This window comes from Engraulis encrasicolus, chromosome 11 (genome assembly GCF_034702125.1).
Source record: "Engraulis encrasicolus isolate BLACKSEA-1 chromosome 11, IST_EnEncr_1.0, whole genome shotgun sequence".
NCBI classification, from domain to species: Eukaryota; Metazoa; Chordata; class Actinopteri; order Clupeiformes; family Engraulidae; genus Engraulis; species Engraulis encrasicolus.
In genome coordinates this window covers 28,483,974-28,502,219 of record NC_085867.1, presented here as the reverse complement: position 1 = coordinate 28,502,219, position 18,246 = coordinate 28,483,974, and the positions used below count along the sequence as shown (strand labels likewise).

General features: G+C 43.8%; 1 protein-coding gene across 1 annotated transcript in view; it reads left to right on the top strand.

Moving 5' to 3' along the window:
* cimip2b (ciliary microtubule inner protein 2B) overlaps positions 1-110 on the top strand; it is a 12,032-nt gene extending 11,922 nt beyond the window's left edge. Inside the window, exon 6 of the mRNA XM_063211288.1 lies at positions 1-110. This exon is cut by the window's left edge and continues 232 nt beyond it. The gene's annotated coding sequence lies outside the window, so the exon portion shown is untranslated.
* Positions 111-18,246: the final 18,136 nt, after the last annotated feature.

Genomic DNA, 18,246 nt, shown 5'->3' with positions numbered 1-18,246 from the left:
CAATGGGGAAATTCTAGTCAGACACTACAACCAGGAAGACCCTCTCATCCCAGAGACCAGACACTGCCAACTATCATGATTAAAACACTTGAATTGTAATCAGGAACAGAGTGACTGTGACCTCCAATTGTGTATGTGTGTGTGTGTGTGTGTGTGTGTGTGTGTGTGTGTGTGTGTGTGTGTGTGTGTGTGTGTGTGTGTGTGTGTGTGCGTGAAGGGGTGGGGGAATAATGTGTGTATTGAGTATTGAGAGAAAGTGATTCTGAAGTATTATTCCGATTTAATTGAATTATACATTTACAGAGAAACTGATTAGATTAGATTAATAACGAATTATTTACGAATCATACGAAAGTAGTGGCTGTTGAGTAATTGAAGAAACTGTCCACTGCTCCAAGACTATGTCTGCACATAATCACCTATCGTAATCTACCTCTACTACTTCTACCTCATTCATTATAGTGTATCTGTCACTCGAGTGCTCCTCAGGTGGCTCTCTGTAGTTCAGTGGTTCCCAAAACTGGGGATTGGTAGCCTGATTATCATCGACTTTCAAATCTCTTCGAGATTTGGTCTGACCAAGACCATAGCAATTTACGTTTTCCAAATGGCATGGTTGACACGCCTCCCTAGGTTTGCTACTGGTTGACTGGTGTCCGAAAAAGTGGGTGGAGTTCCCGTTTTTTGGGGAGATCAGAAACAATATTTACATTGCTCTTGGCCTGACTAGGGGATCGGGACCCCTAGGGATGGGTTGCAGAGAGATTGCAGGGGGTCATGGACAGAATGGACTAAACTATGAAAACCTGAAATCTACAGGTTAACAGCTAACATACTTCCATAAACTGGATAGTATCAGTATTCACTTGCATGGTTAATAGAGCTTTGCTTTTGAATTTCTAGCAACATTACCAGACTAGCAACATTAACCCCTTAAGACGCGGATTTATACATTTGTTGTTACCAGTAAGGTAATGACCAAGTCGTGGTGCATTACTAAAGGGCCTGTGTTGTGTCATAGTATTGTAGTGCTATGGTAGTTACATTTCAATGACTATTACAGCGTGCCACTGGAGGTACGGCACGCATTAAGGGGCTACTGGACAAAAAAAAGGCAAATAATATGGGGGGTGGGGGGTCGCAAAAACCTTCTTGGGACCCTGCAGAAAAAGTTGGGGGAAGCTCTGATGTAGTTCATTCACTGTAAGGTAGGGGTCCCCAACCCCTCTGGGTCTGAGGGCTACCAAGAGCTGACTCTCTGGGCTGCTGAGGGCAACTTGTGTCATTCAAAACCACCTATCCATGTCACCTAGCCATGTTTCCATCCTTTTCAAATATCACTATGATTGAATGATTGTTTGCTTTTCGTTATTGATAAAGGTTACAAAGGAATAATGTCACATTTTGAACAAGAAAAAAAAAACATGAACAGTGACTAAAACCTTGCCGTCGTCACGTTTCTTCAACATCCTGGGTGGGCACCAAACACACACACAGACAAAGAGACACACACACAGACAAAAACACACACACACACACACACACACACAGACAAAGACACACACACACACACACACACACACACACACACACACACACACACACACACACACACACACACACACACACACACACACAGACAAAGACACACACACACACACACACACACACACACACACACACACACACACACACACACACACACACAAGCTACATGGTGACCGCGGGCTCCACATTGGTGATGCCTGCTCCAAGGTGTGTCTTATCACCACAATGATAACCTTGCTTGTTTAACACCAGACGATCTCACAAGTGGCAAGGAGGCAATGAGTGGTTTACGATTGTGTGCCATTTAGCATATACATACAGTACATAGCCCATAGCCAATCGTGTCAGTTGCATTGATTCAAACAAACTGCAATCACCGTCTTTCCACTCCTTTCCCATCTGGTGTCCTCGCAGAGGGATAGAATCCATACTGTCTTTCAGATCGGAACGATTGTGCAAAGCAGCATGGGATTCCCCAGGCTAACTGGGACCTGTATACACAATGCTTTTTTTATTCTTTCTTTTAAGAAGAACGTGTATAGTATGAATTCCAATAAACTGTACTTTACATTTGAGAACAACACCTGTTTTGCTTGACATGAGAATATCCCACACACTAATGAAATGGTAAAACAACACAGCACACAGTCCAAAAGAGCTTAGGAGACGTTCGTCAGATGAACACGTCATAATTTATTGCCGTAAATACATCTCTGTATTGCCATAGACCCGATGCCACATATACACACACTCAACAACAGGGCTCACCTGCGCTGTAGAGCAACCTCTACCAAAATCCTCTCAGAAAATACAACCGTCAAAAAATACACTCATCACATCTATTTTCATCATAAACCATCACATATTTGAAATCAATCTCTCATATTCATCACTGGCCATCACATGTTATAGTGATTTTTTTGAACATATAAAAAAAATGTATCTCAGCTGCGTTGAAATGTTATATTCCCCGACAATTTGAATTAAGGTTTCCATTCCACACATAAATTAACTCTCTGACATACACCACTGATCATCACATATACCATCACAACAAATCCCTCTCTCATACAGCTGCATTGAAAAAGAAAACGTCCGTCAATTATATTCCCGAGAATTTTAATAAAGGTTTGATCATCACATACAGTATTCTTCAAAAAAATCACTCTCTCATATTCCCTCAGGTTTCAAACACTACGGGCACTAGTCACCAGACCCCATAGGGGCACAATAGGCTACTTACCAAAACACCAGATAAGAGCAGACCTTGGCTAAAACTCACACAGTCATAAGGGTTTGTGCTTAACATTATTCAAATCGTCTATTTCATAGCGTATAGTACCCAGGGGCACTGACAGAGGGTGGGAAGGGGTGGGTCGAAGGGGTCAAGCCAGGCTCAAACTACACGACTAGCGATTGTGCGTCCGATTTTGGCGTCGGGGTGCACCGCACACTAGAAGAGAATCGCAACCATCAATCTTGTCGCTGCTCACAGCCACCGAGACAATGCCCGACGTTCTATTTCCAGTCGTAAATATCAAACACTGTTTGATTTCTACAATTTGCGAGTTCTATCTTAGAATGTCGCTCACGACGAGGAAATCTTTCCCGACAATCGCTTGCGATGGTCCTGGGGGGTAACGTTCCAGCGATTGTCGTAAGGGGGGTTTTCAGCCGAGAATCGGCGCGATAGTCGTGTAGTTTGAGCCAGGCTTTAGTTATCCTGGAACCAGGGGGGGTGCAGATTTAGGGGCCCTTTCAGATGACTTTGTCCTGGGCCCGGCCCAAACTGTCAGTGGCCCTGTACGTACATACACATATCAGGTTAAGAAAAAAAATACCATTACCCTTCAAAACAGAACAATGGATATTCATGTTTTGTTTTGGCAAGCTATTCACTGTGAAGATCATCATGCTTTGGAAAACAGAAAGACAATCCACAAGAACGAGGAAGATCAGGAGGCTGCATTCCGATGATTTAGGTGTGTGTGTGTGTGTGTGTGTGTGTGTGTGTGTGTGTGTGTGTGCGTGTGCATGTTGCATGTGTGTTCACAGGTCCTTTTCAAGGGGTCCTATTCTATTCTCACCAACATACAGTAGCAGACAATTATAGATAAACAAAACCCATGAACAGATGATCATCATGCCCTGTTCTTTCATGATTTTTTTGTTGTTGTGTCTCTCCATGTGTTTATCACTTGACACATACTCTGTGGAGGGTGATGACTGGTGACCAACATGTATTGTGCTTTTCATTATTATTCATGATGAGATAAAAAAAAAAAACAACAATGAGCAAAATTATTGTCTTTGTGTGTAGGACCTCAAATCCACACACCTGATGGACATCCAAAACCCCCCTTTCCGGATCACTCTCCATCACACAGGAGGGGTGTGTGTGTGCACGTGTGTGCATGTGTGTGTGTGTTCATGTATTTGTATGTATATGTGTGTCTGTGTGTGTGCACTTTAAGGACTCATCCGATGTTGTCCCTGTAAAAGTTCACACAGGGTTGAGGCCTTGCTGTCGTACAGACTGTTGAGCTGTAATGAAGTCTACATTTGCATCACTGAGGACTCCCCCTACTGGTAGTTTTGTAGTACAGCAGGTGTGCAGCAGTTCTATCAGTAGACCCCAGACTGAGCTAGAAGAGGGCTGCTGCGTAAGGTTGCATAAGTGCCAGTTCACCCCACTCTTACTAGAGCTGGGGGTGTGTTTGTTGTTGGGGCAATTGGCGTTTTAGGGGGTGTGAACGGAGACTGTTTTCAGGGCTGCGGTGGCTGTTTTTTAGGGGTGCGGTGGCTGTTTTCTTAAGGGTGCAGTTAGAGGCATATCTTCCCACCAGGCTAGGCAGGCAGCTGCTTTGGGCCCCCAAGCCCCTTAATGGCGATTAACAACTCAGACTTTACTACAGTAGAGGTCATTTTGTTTCAAATGTTCATTTTTTTCCATTTTCGCATGGGGCCCCTGCTGACCCTTAAAATCGCCTCTGGGTGCAGTACGAAGGATGTGCTTGAATGATTCCCCCTTCCCATCACTGAGGCGTGTGTGGGTGTGTTGTCGGGTTGCTATGTCCATCTTTGCATTCGTGTCATCCCCAATGGGACTGGTGCAGTGATGGTTGTAGAGGTGCAGGGGCTGCAAGTGCATCAGTAGGGAAGCACGAGCAGTAACTGCCTCATTGGCGCCCACCTGAGGTGAGACGAGTGTACGACCCTCTGCAGCTGCAGTGGTACTGGGGTCCGTTTCTCGATTCTTGTCTTTGCTAACCGTCTTAAGACCGTCTCAAGACCGTCTTACCGTTCCCTTGGATTTAGTGGTGAGCGTCGCTGTCGAGAGAGACTTGAGTCGCTCTTACGAAGGACGTTGCTACCGTCGTTAGCAAAGACGCTTTCGAGAAACGGACCCCTGGTCCGGAGCTGTTACAGGGGTCCAGTGGTTGATGGGGCATGGGTAGAGTTGCCACCTCTACTACTGCACATCCCGTCACTGCCCAGTGGGTGGTGTTGCGTATCCTGACCTGGTGAACTGCTGTGGTGTTTGTACCGGTTGTGGTTGAAGGGGCGTGTGCGTGTGTGATTGTGTGTGTATAGTGGACTTGCATAAAAAATATCCTATAGCATACTTGCAAACAAAATGGCACACGCAAACTCTGGTCCACATAGCAGCAGAGTGTGGCACCACTTTTGTTCATGGATTAGGAAACTATGTCAGTAGCCATCAATCAGCACCTCAAAAAACTACATTTGGTGTGTGGTTCAGTTCTCTTTTTCTACAACAGTATTTGCATCAGATCAGTGGCGCCCTCCGGAGGCAAGGCTGTTGTAAGGGTGTGCATCCTGGCGCCGTCCGGACCACACGCTCTGGGCCAGGTGCTCTAGCGCTGACCGGTCCAGACTCAACCAATGAGACGGCAGCCTGCAAAAAAAAACAGGAAATAGAAGAACATGACAACAAGAAAAAAGCTTGGCACACCTGCAGCATGTTACTTTAATCTGTCAGATTTTATGTCTCATTCTTTTGAAACTCGGTAGTCAGAAACCCCAACCTCCACCTTGGGAAAGTGCAAAAGAACGGGTACTCAGATCGGGGTTCCGAAACACAAACTCTGAGCAGTTCGGTGCACTACGAGTTCGTTAAACATTAGTCAGAGAATCGTATATGAGAGTGAGATAAAGCAGGCGGGTTCTTTTCCGGTATCCACTTTACGTCGGGTGAACGCCCCTTTAGGAGACCTTCGATTAGGAGACCTTCGGAGTCCTGAGGTAGAGAATAAATGGAGTCCCCTTAGCGCTGTGTTTTGGGCGGTAGCGCACGTCTTGTGCAAACACCACGAAAAGAGAAGAAGAAGAAAGTTGCCTGGTTAACACCAGACCTAATCACAAGTGAGATTAGGTCTAGGGAGTTGCCTATATTAAATTCTGTAGGGGGCAGAATACTTGGCTATTATGACACACTGCCCTGCTCTCTGATTGGGCAGAGAAACTGTAAAGGTCGGAATGCTTGGCCATTATGACACAGGTACCATGATCTTGGACGTTATGAGTCATCCTCGCCATACTGTCTTTCAGATCGCAACGATTGTGTAGAACTAAAGGCAGTATGGGAGTTCCCAGGCTAGGAAGAAAGAGGAACATGAAGGAACTCAAGGAAGCTTGACATGCCTCACCAGTAGGCCTGAATACTAATGTGTGTAGCACAAGCTGTGGTGTCTTCATTTTAACATGCCTGAATAACTATGTGTAGAGGCAGTGGCATTCTGGTGGCAAAGTTTTAGCATGCCTGACTCACTAAGTCTCACTGTGATGTCAAACAAGTTCAGTTTTGAAGCAGGTATACATAAGTTTCTTGTATACAAACTAGAGATGCACCGGATCCTGATTTTTAGGATCCTGACGGATACCGGATCCACTGCTTAACCCTCTGGGCGCCACAGGCGACTTTTGTCGACGAGATGCCGTATTGATTACAACGGCCGTTTTTTTCAAATAGGATATCAAATGTAGTTCAACTTCCACTCCATTGGGTGGCAGGCATGTTTTACTTCAGTTCTAAATACATTGAGACGCCTTATATGGTATTTTGTTGAAGAAAACTACAAAACTACAAACCTCGGACATTGCGGAAGTAACCTGTCTCCCCTGTGAAACAACGCGAAAGACGGAAGCAGCCTTGTAGTGACATTACGTGGATAATTCTACTGAATAAACGACCAAATGCACTCAAATGGTAACTTGTCATGATTGTACATATGTATTCATCATATATTTCGCCCCTAAATGAGGTAATATGCAAACAGGAGTGTATTTTCTGCCGCGTTATACTTCCCATGTTACTGTTGCCTGAGGGAAACTATCGACAGCCTATTCGTCGATCATGGGGACTGTAACAAGAAAACCCTTCATTCATTCACTTGTAAGTACACAATAGAAGTGTTCGTTTCTGCAGGAGACTTGTATATTGAGGAAGGGAAGGTTTTTTCCGATCGAGATGCGAGGTAATTTCATGCTGCTTTGTAGGCTATACTGTCGCTATGCTGGCGACGTTCATTGCAACGACAGGGGAATGATGCAACGCGTCGTAATTTGCCTGTTACAGAGTCAATATTCATCATCTGGAGGGTGACAGTGGTCAGGATGTTTGTAGAAGAGCTTGTATACTAAGTAGAAAAGTAAATGAAGACAAAAGAAGTGCGCATATTCCTGCCAACAGTGGGGGATGGAGTGAGAGGAGTAGGCTATGCGCCCGAGACACAGAGGTCTCGTGCGCATTCTACTCGGTGCAAAACGGAAGCATAGTTCACGCTACTCGACACTGTTCCTGCCGACTGCAGGTCTAAATAAATAGCAATGCTGTTCTAATGATATAATAATAGTAATAATTATGTCAAATTGCGACCTGACTGAGTCTATTTGCAACAAAAAAGTGTGATACCAGCTGGGGTTTGGTGCATCAGAAAGACATGGGCGATATAGGCTAGGTACCCCCCCACCACCACCCCCCCCCCCACACACACACACACACACACACACACTTTCCTTATATCACCTATTTGTATATCAGTAAATGTAACACTGGGTTTGAATAGATATTTGCACAAGTTTTTAGACATGTAGCCCATACCCAGAGTCCTTCAGGGTGTACGCTGACAGGCCTACTGTAGGCTACTGTAGGCCTGCTGTACTTGGTTCAAAGACACACAAATGGACAAAATGCACATAATACCCCTAGTGTGGATAGAATCTGTATGCTGGGCATTGCTGTGAAGGGTGTCCATGCACTAAAAAATAACTTGTCACCTTCATAGACCAGTCCCTACAGGCAAAACGGCAACCGTCCATTCACTTGTGTTTGTCACTATGCTACATTGTTGCACTATATTAGTTACAAATTACTCTTTTAGTGTACAATTTATTGCTTTCTAGACCAAAATGTATTCACAGAACATAATAGTGATGTGTCTGGGGAAGTTTTATAAATTAAATTAGATAAATTATTAAAAATATTTTGAAAATATGCAAAAATATCCAATAACTCATTATAAATTCAAAATGGCCGACACCATATGACGTCATAATATGCAAATTAGATGGGATAATTTACTCCCAAAATAAACTTTGGGTCATCCTCAATATTTGTCTCATTAATTGTCAGGCTCTATCTATTACCCATGTTAAGCCACAGCCTTTTGAATATAACATGTCAAAATCATCAGTTTTGGGCAAAAACCTGTGGCGCCGAGAGAGGGTTAAGATCCTGCCGGATCCGGAACCGGATCCTACGAAAGGGTTGAAACACATAGCCTACTCGCACACGTGGGCCCTTATTATTATGTTGGCTCAACCTATTTTTTAGACTCATTGGCTTACTGCCACACTGCCTGCACTGGCCGCTTCCAAAGGGCTTTCACTCCATGCAGCAATTGGGGTTGTGAAAGACTGACTGAAAAACCTAGGCTAGAGATGCACCAGATCCTGATTTTTAGGTAACTGCTGGATACCGGATCCACTGCTTACTGTAAGATCCTGCCAGATCCGGATCCTGTGAAAAACCCTATTATCCTGCCGGATCCGGAACCGAATCTTGTATCCTGTGCATCTCCAATACAAACTCTCCTGTCTGCGCACACAACTAAGGATCCCTCTGCAAGCCTCTGATGGTTTGGAAACTGCTGTCACTCAAAAAAATGCGCCCACGTGATTCACTGTTTAGCATCTTGTCCCTCCTCACAGTGTGAATGTTTATAAATGGGAAACCTATCTGTAAACGACTACCTGTTTTCAGGCGGAAAACACTGTCGTGTATATTCGTGTCTATGCCACCGAGCGTTACCTATGCCTTCTTAGATTGCACTGAATCAAAGGTGTCTTATGTCACATACACTGAACTGTAAGAATACTCTCATACACTTCAGTGGGTCACATATACTAAAAAGCCCTTGAACAGTGTGCATTACCATTGGGTTTTAGCAGTGTGTATTAGCCATGGTCTGTATTACACATCAATTGGCAAATCAGATAATACATAGCTAGAGATGGTGGCCATTATGCAGTATGATGAAATGAGAGGTTGAGATCTGTACCTGTTCTTCTGCGGTCTGCTGAGGGCCTGCTGTTCACTCTCTGGCCTGGTGGGGGCGCCAACTCGAGCGCCAAACAGCCGAGCCCAACGCAGCGCCCGTGGAGACTGCTCATCTTCCTCCTCCTCCTCGTACTCCTCCTCCTGCGTTACACCCTCCATTCTCCCCATCCCTCTCTCATCCCTCTCCTCCATCTCTCCCCTCCTCCTCCTCCTGCTCTCCTCCATCCATCTGTTCTCCTGAGCCACCACAGGGGGCGCCATAGCTGCCTCCACCACCGACGGCTGCCTCAGCCACCAGCCCACCACGGACTGTGATGCGCTGCTGCCACCCGATGGCTGGCTGTGGTATTGCGTCTGTGTGTGCGTCTGTCTCTGCGTCTGCCAGTGCCTCTGCTCTGCATCAGCATCTGCAGCAGAGGGCTCCGGGCCTGAGGACAGGAACCGCATCAGAGTCTGTGGGCTCAGCAGAGCAGCCCGAACACCCCCTCCTCCATGCCTGCTTCCTCCAATCCTACTCCCCAGCTGCTCCCTCTGCTGGCTGCGATTGGCTGAAAGGGCCGACATCTGGAGAGAGGAGCGAGCCGGTTGGCTGAGCAGGGAGGAGGGATGGCGCGTGCTGAGGAGCAGGAGGCGGGGCTCCGACAGCAGGTGGAGGTCAAAGGGCAAGGTAGCCAGGGGCTCCAGGAGGAGGAGCAGCTCGTGGAGGTGGGGGCGGCACGGGCCATGCCACAAGGGCACCAGGGCAGAGTGGTGGTACAGGGGGCTCAGGGCATCTGGAAACATGAAGGCATATATAATATAATATAAGATCAGAGACATTAAGACATTGTACTTCATCATTATATTACACGGGTCAGTGATGTCTTAGAAGCAGCACACGTCAGGGCGGCGCAACGACAGTACAGCAGTGCCACTATTGTATGGATTTTTTGTTTGTTTGTTTTTAGTGGACTACCTAAGAAGCATATTCACTATAGCATATCAACCACCAATTTTGAATGGTGGTATAGAGGGTGCAGGGTATCTGGAACATAAAGACATATACCATACATTATATTGCACAATATTTATATACTGTATTATCCTGCTACATTCAGGTCCAGGTACAGGACCACACGGGCAGAGTGGTGGTACTTTGTACTTTAGCCAAGCTGCTAAGGACCCCCACCCCCCCGCAGAAGAAGATCGGCGACGCCGCGTTTGCCTGCTATGCGCCCAAGAGATGGAACACCCTCCCCATCGACATCCGATCAGCCACCTCCGTCGACTCCTTTAAGAAGCAGCTGAAGACCCACCTCTTCATCCTTGCCAACTCCTAGCTGCCAAGACGTCATAGTGTCCCAGCCGCCGCAGCGCCCTTACTACTCGCAATCCAGCCCTGGCAGGGGGCTCCCCTAGGTGGCCGCTGGTCTCTGCCTGAGGTTTCTTCCTGACTACAGGGGGTCTTTTTTTCTCAGACCTCACTGAGCTTTTTTTTCCCCCTCACAAACTATGAATCAAGCGAAAGGGAGTTTTTCCTCACCCCTGATGCCACCAGGGGCCGCACCTGAGCGCCCAATCTCTGTGTGACTATCTATGACTTATGATAGGCCCAGCCACTATGGACCTTACACATCTAAGAATCCTGGTCCTAACCTACGTTGACCTTATGACTCTACATTCTCTGTCTATCTCTTCTTCCTCTGCCTTCCTGCTTTTTCTGCCTCTCCTCTATACCTCTCCATTTAAATCTATCTCTCCTCTCCTTTTAAATCTATCTCTAACAATGTTTTTTCCCATTTGTTAAGCACTTTGAGTTACATGCCTTGTATGACACAGTGCTATACAAATACAATTATTATTATTATTATTATTACAAGGGGAAACATAAAGACACATTATATTGCATTATTGCAGGGAGAAATCACAGGGAAGCCAAGGAAACATGGTGAAAAATATGTGTTTTGTACTGTATGGACATGCCTATATAATTCTTCAGTGTCAAGATCAGAGGAGAGCAAACTCAGGCCTGGGGGCCACATGCGGCCCACTGAGTCCTTTCATGTGGCCCGGCCCGCAGAGCCAAGACAAGAAAGACGACCTTTACATTCAAATGTATGTGCATTAGATGCTGCCTTTATCAATATGAATGCACGTTACTGTAGATGTCGCTGTCAATACGAATGTGTATCAGATGCTGGTTTACGTACCTACACACGTGTAGAGGTGATTGAGCCAGAACTCCAGAGCACGTAAACTGGAGGGAGAATGAAAACAACATGAAATTAGTACATGAATCACCATAATACATGAATCACTCACCATAATACATGAATCACTATTTTGATGACATTGCATACGTACATTCTGTATTTGGCTCATTCGTTTGGCAAGTGACAATATCGTTTTTTTTTACATTATATACCGTATAATCAGTGGTGTAGTCTACGTAGAACGCGGGTATACGGAGTATACCCACTTCTACATTTCAGGGATTTCAGTATACCCACTTAAAATGTATTGATCCATTGTTTTGAATGGCACAAATATATACAGTATACCCACTTCAAAAAAAATCTCAAATATACAGTATACCCACCATAAAAAAGTAGACTACACCACTGCGTATAATGGGTGCAAAGTTTAACTTAAGTACCATTCATTACACAAGTTAACATACAACAAGGCACACTAATAATGGTAGGAATTAACACCTTAACCCTAATAACACACATTAAAGTAATTTACCTTCAGTACCCCATAGTAGGCCTAATACATATTAACTTACTTGAGTACCGAGGTGATAATGGCTAACTTAAGTGAGCATACATAGTTACTAGGGATACTTGACTAGAATACCCCTTGTTGTTCAGGATAACTGACTTGAATATCCATAGTTATTCAGAAGATCGGGTAAGCTGGATTCAGAAGGTACAATTATTTGGGCAGGTAAAAGCAGGCCATTTGGAATACATGGCACCAGTGTTAATTTCGTCAGCCTTTTAAAATGTAGTCTTAGTCTTAGTCACAATGACGAAAATCAATTTTAGTCTTAGTCATATTTAGTCATTGCCTTCCCAATTTAGTCTTATTCTTAGTCAAAATGACGTAAATCAATTTTAGTCTTAGTCAAATTTTTGTCATTTTAGTCAACACTGCACATAATAGAATTTCTCCACACACTGCTTCTCTTTTTAACATCACTTCCTTCAACCTTCTCTGCACACTGCTTCTCTTTTTAACATACAGTATATCACACTGTACAGAATAAAACACACTGGTTCTCTTTTTCTCTATTTTACTTATATAAAACCAGCGTTATCGTAATTTCGTCAGTTTTTTTAAAATTTAGTCTTAGTCTTAGTCACAATGATGAAAATGAATAAAAGGCATTGAGGAAATATTTTCGTCACAGTTCTGGTTGTCGAAATTGCAGTAACACTGCGTGGCGGCACTGAATGGTAGCTTCTGAAAAGCTTGCCCATCAGATCCCTCTTCAGAACTTACTTGAGCAGGCCCATGATGAAGGCGTTGAACCTCATGCTGTGCCTGGTGAGCTGTGAGCACTTGCTGACCACGGACACCAGACTGTGGAGGACACGAGTGGTCGGGCCTGCAGAAAGGACCACGTGCAGTGTTTAGATGGGTATTGGGAAAGTATTCATGATTCAATGCGGATCACCATACACAAGCCACGATACGATTCTATCACGATGCGTTGCGGTTCATGTACCGTATTATTCCGATGGATGGCAATATTTACTTCAGTACATGTGTAAAAATATAGCCTATTTCTCAGTTGCTATGTAGCATTCACAAGTCAATTTATTTTATTTGAGCATTTTAGCATCTGGGAGAAAGCTTCCATTACAACAGAAGTATTATCTCTCTACTGTCAAAATGAACCAGTGTCAAATTCAATTTTATGATTATTAATAATAATCGATTGTAATGACTCGATCCAGTACATCATGAAAATAAGAATTGCGATGCATGGTCATGAATCGATGCAGTATATGTATATGTATATGTATGTATGATATAAATAAGAATTATGATAATGTTTTCTGCACACCCCTTGTGTTTGGACTACAACTCCCATCAGCAAGTGGGACAGATGTTACACACTACACTATGCTCATTCGGGACCAACAGCCATGTTTGAAATTACACGTAAATGAGCCCAATTCGACAAAATGAGATGATATACCCTCATTATCTGCAACAAGTGTGGACACAATATGGGACTGAGCTCATATTTTTGCACAATGACATCTGACATTTTTCTGGGCGATCAGAATAAAGTTTTCGCACACGTCAGAACATTCTCTTCTCCTTGTTGTATTCATAAATGATGATGATGTTGTCTACTAGTCTATCAATAATTATGTAAATGTGTACGCTGCGACCTGCTAAGCAGACCTACTGTATGGCTCTCCTATAGGCCATTACAATGCACCTGCTGGTCCGTGTGGCAGCGCAAAACACTGCAGCTGTTTTCTGAATACTGAAATAGCTTACTGTTTCATACGTAATATGTCACATATTTTTTTCCCGTACTTACTGTAAGCAAACTTCAGAACAGTGGTTTTATGGTTTCTGCTGTTGATGGTTTGAAACGGCGCTCTGTAACAGACTGTCATCACTAATACATATATACTGCAGGCCTGGTAGTAGAAGAAACTTTTTGAAACACTTTTTGAAATAATTACTGTAAAACCTAATGACTATGTTTCATTCTTGCAGACAAAACTCTGTCAAGCCTGAAACCAGGCACCGAGCCTGAATACTATCAGCCCTGCTGACAGAATTTTGTCTGCAAGAATGAAACATAGTCATTAGGTTTTAATGATTTCAAAAAGTGTTACTGTAAAGTGTTCAGGCTCAGTGTTTTCTTCTACTACGAGGCCTGTGTCAAGCCTGAAATCAGACACTGAGCCGGAATACTATCAGCCCTGATATTTATTGTAGCCAACCCTTCATCCTTCCTACTGACCTGGCTGTGTGGAGGCCAGCACGATGTCCCAGGGCTGGTTGCGGCGCTGGCCCACAATCAGGTCCAGCGTGTGGGAGCGCAGGCCGTCCTGGAGGATGTTGCGGATGGCGGGACACAGCTGACTCAGGACCAGCCGGGCGATACCGGGGCTCAGGGTACTGTTACCCAGCCGAAGCTAAAAAAGAGATAGATAGATAGATAGATAGATAGATAGATAGATAGATAGATAGATAGATAGATAGATAGATAGATAGATAGATAGATAGATAGATAGATAGATAGATAGATGGGTGGGTGGGTGGATGGGTGGATGGATGGATGGATGGATGGATGGATGGATGGATGGATAGATAGATAGATAGATAGATAGATAGATAGATAGATAGATAGATAGATAGATAGATAGATAGATAGATAGATAGATTACATTACATTACTACAGGGATGTCAAACTCAGGCCCGGGGGGCAAAATCTGGCAAGATCATTTCAAAAGTGTATTATAGATGGCCCACATACACCATTAATGTATAACGTAACAACACTTGAATATGAAATTTGGTGTGTCACAGGATGTGCAGACACATTACATTTATTTATCTTTGAGGAGACAAAACACAAAGAATTTTACTCCTACAGTTCTCAATTTATAAAAGACAAAACATTTATTGTACACTTTAGACTTCAGAAACAATAATAATAATAATGATCATGATAATAACAGCAGCAGCGACAACAACACATTTAATTAAAATTAATTAAAATGTAATTAGACTTGGATTCTGATAGCGCATAGCTGTGTGGTTTGGTGCATGTGGGGGTGCACACATAAAGCAAACACACAACGCTGCTCATCGTGAATAATTCATTTCTGATGAGTCATACTGTTATCCTGCTAACCCAAGATCTTCTAATCAACCAGCGATTCATAAAGTAGAAGTAGAAGTAGTCTCACTGATGCAATTACAACACTAGAACATGATCTTACATAGTCTATACACCACTGTACATAATTAGGTAGATACACTGTCAAACTATTTCTACTTTATACACTTCTGAAATCTGGAATCGACTCAATTTTCACAGTTACTTAAATCCCAAAAAATATCACTGTCATATAGTCATTATTTGTTTATATGGCTTACTGTGAATGGATACTTATTTATTTTGGTAAAGGTTTCACAGTGAGAGGACCAGGAAGTGAAGTGTCCTATATTAAGTCAGGTCTTCCTGGTTCATCACCTTGTTGCTCTGCAATTCTTGGAATGCCTTTGAATCGCTCTGCGTGATGGAGAGTGATTTCCGCAAACTCTGCCAATGCTCAGTCTAGAAATGTTTACAGTAATTGTGTGTGTGTGTGTGTGTGTGTGTGTGTGTGTGTGTGTGTGTGTGTGTGTGTGTGTGTGTGTGTGTGTGTGTGTGTGTGTGTGTGTGTGTGTGTGTGTGGTGAGGGGGGTGGGGGGTGTTAGCTGTTGGTATGTTTATTTGTGTGTGTGTGCGTACCTGCGTGCATGCTTACCTTTTCATCTGGGTGTCTGTGTGGGTGCTCAAAATAGGACACGATTGAATTGACAGCCAAGCCCACCGCCCTGAGTAAGGCTGTAAGGAGAGAGAGAGAGAGAGAGAGAGAGAGAGAGAGAGAGAGAGAGAGAGAGAGAGAGAGAGAGAGAGAGAGAGAGAGAGAGAGAGAGAGAGTCATGTTTAAAAAGGTATGTGGAGTCTAAAACAGAATCTAAAACAGAATTCTTTCTCCAAGAAAACTCAACATTGTCAACAGATCTTGAATTTGCTACTGAAAAGCTGAAAAGATGTTTCGAAGTGTGTCCGTCTTTACGTGCATATGGAAATGGGCCCGTTGCTGTTTCGCAGTAGCTAGGATTTATTCATTATTGAAGTATTATTTATTTAGAACTGCAGAAGATTACACCCCCCCACACACACGCACCGATACACGCACGCACACACACACACACGCACGCACAAACACGCACACACACACACACACACACGCACACACACACGCACACACACACACAGATGCTGGGTAGCAGAAAACCAGCAGAACGGCAGGGGAAAAATCCTAAAGCAAAAGGACATCAAATACTAACAATCTGACGGTCACACACACACACACACACACACACACACACACACACACACACACACACACACACACACACACACACACACACACACACACACACACACACACACACACACACACACACACACACACACACGCGCGCGCGCGCAGAAGCACACACATACACACACACACACACAAACACACATGCACACACACACGCACACAGGGGGAATTGGCCAATCAGAAGCAAGGAGAGCTGGAGTAAGTAGGTCACAATTCAAAGGCAGCGCCTTCAGGGAAGTACAGCAGTGCTGCAGAGTGGGCCGTCTCTCCTCAACATACACGCACGCACACACACACACACACACACACACACACACACACACACACACACACACACACACAAAACACACACACACACACACACACACACACACACACACACACACACACACACACACACACACACCGACTTTGCATCTGAGGGAAGAGCAAAGAGAAACTCTTTCTCTTGTTCCATCTCTCTCTATGCCAGAGTATGGCAGACACACACACACACACACACACACACACACACACACACACACACACACACACACACACACACACACACACACACACACACACACACACACACACACACACACACACAGACAGGCTTTGCATTTCAAATCAGAGCCACAGCAGGCAAGCTAATGTAGCTGCATATGCCAGTGAGCTTTCAGTAAGCACGTCTGGCTTGGAAGAGGGTTTTCAAGATCACACCACTAATATTTGTATACATTATTAGCGTATGTAGCGTAGCGTAATGTATTTTTATTTTAATTTTTTACCAAATGTTTTATCTTAATGTTTTAAATGTTCTTTGACTCTAATTTCTTTCTTTCTTTCTTTCTTGTTTCCTTTCTTTTGCATTTGTTTTTTGTGAAACACATTGAGTTGAACCTGTGTATGAAATGCGCTACACAAATAAACTTGCCTTGCCTTACCTTGCATTGCCTAATGTATATACTGTATATTTAACTGGTTTGATCCAATAAACTGTATGTACGAAGTATCCTTGCATCTGTTAATTACATAGATATTTACTTTTTACTATACAAACATAAATGATTATTCATGATCATCCATCCTCCCGGGTTAAAGGACCAGTTCAGTCAATTTCAATATGCTGTTTTATTGCTAATTCTACCCTTGATTTGTCAGTACCCGGTGATGCCACATTTTCAGCTCAGCCCTTTCCGAGATATGAGCTATTCTAATGGTTGTTTACATTTTTTAAAAAATTAACATACGCCTACTCTAAATATTTTCCCAAAAGGTACCGCTGTTTGCTAGTTGTCTGCTGATGTTGTATAACCTTTTGGATGTTTTTGGGAATACATTTTTTTTAAAAATTGGGGGGGGGGGGGGGGGGGTGGTGCTGTGAACAGAGCCATATCGCCAAATGTATCATGGCTTTCAATAAAGACATTTCATTCAGAATCTTCTCCTGTGTTTCTTTACTAAAATGGTTCTGACAGAATGCATATGCTGCATCCAGGCCCATGTGATGAGGTCAAATGTATTTTTGTCACTGAGGTCACATGTTTAGGCCATTTTCCTCTACCTGTTTTCTACCCAGTACAGCTCGGCACGGCACAACTAAAAAATCAGCCCATGTTTTTTCTGCGGGCTGAACCGAGCTGAGCGGGTATGTCGCTACCCAGAATTAACCAGAGCCACCCGATCAACTAAATTAGACATGTCTTTAGTTTATTACTTTGATATTAAAATCAAAGGCAGAAATCAATATTGTAGTATCCAAATATGATGCTCAAACTATATATAGCCTACTTCAATAGATCAGATATCTGTCGGCCTTACGTTTGTCAACTAGTTTACGTAAAGTAATGCTACAGTACGTGACAATGCCAAAAACGTAACTCCAGCCATACTCCGGGTAACACGGTTTGTACTGGAAACACAAACCAGGCTGACTTCACAACACCATTCAGCTCGACACGACACAGCACAACACAGCCGGGTTGTAAGTGTAAAAATGCCTTTTGCCATTC